The following is a 5,563-nucleotide window of genomic DNA, read 5'->3' on the forward strand; positions in this document are numbered from 1 at the left end:
TCTACCTTTGTAATCTTATTTTATGAATAATACATTATCAACAGCTACAAAATTGTGTATCAGTTTCTAAAAATAGTCCCTTTATTCTCTTCTTGTCACTGCATAAAGATAAAAGCAGTTGGCAGTGTATATGTGGCAGATTGGTTTTTTTTTTCCCCTGTAGAGTATTTTTTGCCATTTCTCTCAAGGGTCAAAGATGAGAACTCTAGGAGTATGTTTTGGTATATACAGTATCGGAGATAAAAGATAGCTTTGTGTTAAGCTATAAGGTAAGACCTATAGTTAAGAACATTTCCAGTATGTTACTAGGCAAGTGTTTTCACTTAAGTCTCCAAAATAAACCATTTTATAACTTCCTTTACTAGTCAAGTTTATAATAGAAGTATATAATTTCTCCCATTCCTTTCCTCCCTCCAAACCCTTCCATATACCCCTCCATGCTCTCTTTCAAATCAGTGATCTCCTATTCACTAATTGGCATTATACATCTACGTGTATATACATATACATTAATATGTATGTTTGTTTCTCCAAATGCAAAATGAAGCTCTTATAAAACCCATAGTCCAACCACACCTTGGTCTTAGTCTTCCAACTCCAGACTTGTGAGACACTAAATTCTGCAGCTTGAATTTCTCAGTATGTAGAAACTAATAAAACAGTGCAGAATAAAGTTATCATAGACTTAGCAGATTCCATTTGCAACTCAGAGTCAAGACCAAAAACAGAACTGAACATGTGAGCCAATCTTTAAGTGCCAGTTCAAAACCTGGAAGCAGACTACAAACAGTAAACAACTTCATCTATATTTTCTTTTGTATACATTTACTGTCCTTTCCTTTGATAGTGATAACTCTCTAAGCATACGAAAACATGTCTGAGAGAAGGAAAAAGGCAAATAACTGAATGAGGGAAATCTAGTTTTAACAAGCGTGAAGGTTTGAATGAGTAAGTCTCCAAAGGCTCGTGTATTCAAAGTTGTGATTCCTGGTCACGATCCCTGTTTGGATAGGTTACAGAACCTTTAGAACATGGAACATTGCTCAGGGAAGCATGTCACAGAGGGCAGACTCTGAGAGTTTTTTACTGGGCAATGTAGCAAATAGAAATTTAGCATCTCTCAGTGTTGGAGTCTGGCACATGGAAAACATGGTGGAAGAGGACTTATGGTCTTGTAAGACATTTATCCTTGACTTGTAGTTGACCACATTCTCCTTCTATCTTGCATGGTTTCTTTGTGTGACATATGTGTCCTAAACTGATATAACCTTGTGCACTTCCAATTTGCTCATTTGGCTTCTTCTCTGATAAAAAGTGACCAGCCACCATTCTGTTCTGCCCACTACTACCATGCCTCCCTCATCATTATGGACTTGCCCTTTGAAATCATAAGCCAAAATAATCTTTCTTATACAAGTTGCTTCTGGTCATGGTATTTTATCACAGCAATGAAAGTAATCAGTACAAGAGAGATGTCTCTGTACATCAAACACAATACAAACCTTTATGGAACAAGAACAGCACCAGCAGTCAGGTTAATACTGATCTCAATACTGAAGAAGGAAGTACACTTTTTATCCCTCAGAGTAAGCATTACGGAAGTACAGAGGAAAGTATGGAGTTAAATCAAGAGTCTATATGACTAGACTCTCCTTATAATACTTGAATATTCATCATTATATTTTTTCAGTGTGTTGAGAATGAAAGAATATAACTAACTGTGAAATAATCATTTATTTTTAAGTTTTGGGTATGATTTATTTTCTCAGACTTATGAACACACCAGATTAAAGTAACAATTTGAGATTTCATCTTTTAAACAAACCAACTACAAAGCAAAGAATATTTCTTCACATTTGTAATGAACCAATTTAATCCCAATAACCAGTTAACTAATGCCAAATTTATTGACATTTATTTGTAAGAGAATGATAATATAATGATTTTTAAATGTATAATGACAACTAACTGCTGTGGGATGTCTTTCTGTACACTGTTAGTATGTGTTGCTTTTGTTGGTTGATAAATAAAGCTGCTTTTGGCCTATGGTAAGGCAGGATAGAGCCAGGTAGGAAATCTAAGCAGAGATAAAGAAGAAGGACAGGGTCTAGGAGATGATATCTAGCCACCAAAGAAGCAAGGCATGTAGAAAACGAGGTAATGCCACAGCCATATGGCAATGAAAAGATAAATAGAAATGGGTTAATTTAAGATGTAAGATCTAGCTAGTAATAAGCCTTAAGCATCAGTTAAACATATTAATATTAAACCTCTGAGTGGTTATTTGGGAACTGGTTAGTGGGAGAGAAATGGCCAGTTAAAACTAGCCTTTATTAGTTGTTATATTGTTATATAGAAGCTATCACTGTAATTTTACACAGTTAATCCTTACCATTGCTCTGGGAATTCTCAAGATGAGGAAACTGGTTTCCTGAGAAGATAAGTAGCCTCTTATTCATAGCTATGACAGAAGGGAATGACATATTCTGAGATGCATTCAGAAGTTAAGTATAGAGTAAAATATAAGGAAGGAAATTTAGGGTTTGTTGACCTAGTAAATAGTAAGAAATAATGAACAAGTCCTGAGAATTTCAGGGAATAAAACATTAGGAAAGTATTTTTACATAAGTAATTTTGTGATTCACTTCTCTGGCAGCGAGAAGATTCATAAGAGGAAAAACAGGTGTGGAAATGTCACATAGAAACCTGGGAGAGACAATATAAAAAACGAGATAAATCTACTGTTACAGTACCACAATGTCTTTGTTAGATGACCCCCCTCCACTTCCAGGTAGAACAAGTTACCGGAGACCCTACAGTCACTGCAGGGGATTCTCAAGGCTGATCTGTAGCCTCAATTGCTAAAATATGTGTATTTAGAGGCATAAGCATGGTAGCCCTGAGACTATAAGAACACTAGCTAAAGCAGTGTGACAAGTCAAGCATCTCAGGTTCTGGTCTTAAATTTACCTCTCTACCTAGCTGACTGTGGCAGGGACACTAAATAGAGAAATTCTACACTAAGTAGAGAAAGGATATAGGACGTGACACAAGGACCCATCAATGGCTCTACTACAGGGTAGCTCATGCATCTCTTCTCTCTTTTTGAATCCAAGTGAGGCCTGCATATTATGTTACAGCTTACCCAGCTTTCTCTGCCCTTTGCCTATTTTCTTTCTTCAGACGTGCCTCCTAATGAAATCATCGTGTAATTAATCCCATCTGCCACCTGAAGCTCAGAGGATCTGCATCTGTTTTACTGAAGATATTCAAATGTGTCTGTAATTTTGTATAATAAACACAGCAAATTAGCAACATCACCTAATTCTTAAGCAGTTTTCATAGATTTATATCTTTATTTCAAATACCAGTACTTCTTTAAGCCAGCCTACTATCACTTACCCATGTACAGTACTTTTTATGAAGAGCTCTGATTACTCCCAGTCTGTCCACAAACACATTCATGCTCCTGTCTCATGAGCTATCTTCATGTCAATCCAGTGCGGCTCCCATCTTGAAGGTTTCCCCGGAAGGGTTTCTTTCAGCTCTGGGATTTTGAACCAGGCTGTTCTACTAGTCTTCCAGTCTCATTACTTTCTCTTCCACAAAGAAGACTCCCTACCACTTTTCACTTTAACTTTTAACAAATGATAAATCTGTAATTATTGCTGTAAATTGTTGTGATATATTTAATGTTGTTTTATTCCTCTGTGTTGTTATCTCCATGGGAGCAGAAGCTTTGGTTGTGCAATTGTCTAATAATGTCTAGTTCCCTAACAGTGACTCAGTAAATCCTTGTTTTGATAAATGAACATTGAATATTATAAGGGATATAAAAGATGAAAACTATCATGGAAGTGTAAAAGATGTTAAAAATGAGTATACAAAACAAAAAACTGTTTCAACATACTCAAATGGTGACTTTAAAGCCAAGGATAGGATTTCAATGTTACTTCTTCCCCAAGAGCAACAATTTGGAGAAATGACTTGACAAAAAAAAAGTAGTAGATATATAAGCAAAATGAGAAATAACAAAAAGAATTCTATATTGTTCATGAACCAGTAATAAACAAGTTATTTCAGTAATTAATAATAACTATCCTTTAAAAAGAAAACAAAAAATAATCTGAGTAATATTTATCTCTGTACTATTTCTTGGGAAAATGTAAAGATAATAGGATAATGAAAATTAAAGATTAGGAATGAGCTCAATTGGTAAAATACTTGTACCATTGAAATCTTGAGTTCAATATCCAAGGCTCATGTAAAAACTCCATTGTGGGAAATGACTGCTTCTATTCCCAGTATTTGGGAAGCAGACACAGTCAGGTCCTTGGAGCTTGCTCACCAGCTGTCCTACCTAAATTGGCAAGATTCAAGACAACTAAGAGAATGTGTTTCAAAAACAAGGTGGACAGAACCTGAGGACTATCCCAGAAGTTAAATTTGGACCTCCACACATACAAACCTCCCACTCATCTGCCAATATGCACCCACATAGCCACAGGTAATGGTGCTAACACACACACACACACACACACACAGAGTAACTGTGGTTCTTTGAATGGTGATACATTATGTTTAAATGATAAATTAACTTTTTTCAGATACTATGAATCCCTAAATTTGCAGCCTAATAGACTTTCTTACTTATTTCCCAGCACTGCTTTTATGTTTATTTTGTCCCAGAGTCTCTCCAGGTCCAAATGCTATGTTTGAACTTGTCTTGAACTAAAAATTAAATAACAATCTTTCCCAAAATCAGTGTTGTTGTCATACTCCAGTATTTTTGTATCTTGTACTACATATTGTCCCCACCTCCAATCCCAGTACCACATTTCCAGACCACATTTCACAAAGAGGTTAGGTGCCGACATACAGTGACATTCCCTCAAATGAATTGAACCCTTGCCAGATATATAAATGCAACATACTATTTTGCTGGCAAAAGAAAATAAACAAAAATTGAAGCTACAATAAATAGAGTACTCAAAAATTATGGAGAACCTTGTGTCAAACTTGATGTCAACATGAAATGCTGAAGTTGCATCCCAGATGTCTCAGTTGGCATCAGTCAGCTTCAATAAGAACCAGAATTAAACTGTTCCTTAATTCTACACTTTAACCTTTAAACTCCATAGAGGAAGTATAACAGGGAACAGCAAAAGTCTTCAGAGCAGAGGTAGATCCTGGGTGCTAATCTATGGTACAACACCCAGGTTTGTGCAAATAACAGTGGATAATGATCATTCTTATTGGTAACATAGCTCTAAAGTCTCATGTCCAGTACAAAGCTCTTTACCAGGGCTTAGCATGGAAAAGTTATAATAATAACAATGAAGAATAATAATAGTGGAGACTGATTACAAAGAAATATGCTAGTGAATATAACCATGAAGACTAAACTTTGTGGAAGAGATCTACACCTCTAAATACTGAAACTAGATGTTGTCAGAATTCTTTTTCCCAATTGTTTAGTTTTTAAATAATCATCAATTACCCCCCTGGTAGAGATTGGAGTTAACATTTCTCAACAGAAATCTGGATTTGAAAATAGCTTTGT

At 35.6% G+C, this 5,563-nt stretch overlaps 1 long non-coding RNA gene across 1 annotated transcript; it reads left to right on the forward strand.

Moving 5' to 3' along the window:
- The first annotated feature begins 1,081 nt into the window (after positions 1–1,081).
- LOC146895651 (uncharacterized) lies at positions 1,082–3,320 on the forward strand. Its single transcript, XR_014997529.1, has 2 exons — positions 1,082–1,174; positions 3,184–3,320. It is a non-coding gene; the product is annotated as an uncharacterized LOC146895651 (long non-coding RNA).
- The last annotated feature ends 2,243 nt before the right edge of the window (positions 3,321–5,563 follow it).

This window comes from Myodes glareolus, chromosome 2, assembly GCF_982192425.1.
Source record: "Myodes glareolus chromosome 2, mMyoGla1.1, whole genome shotgun sequence".
Classification (NCBI taxonomy): domain Eukaryota; kingdom Metazoa; phylum Chordata; class Mammalia; order Rodentia; family Cricetidae; genus Myodes; species Myodes glareolus.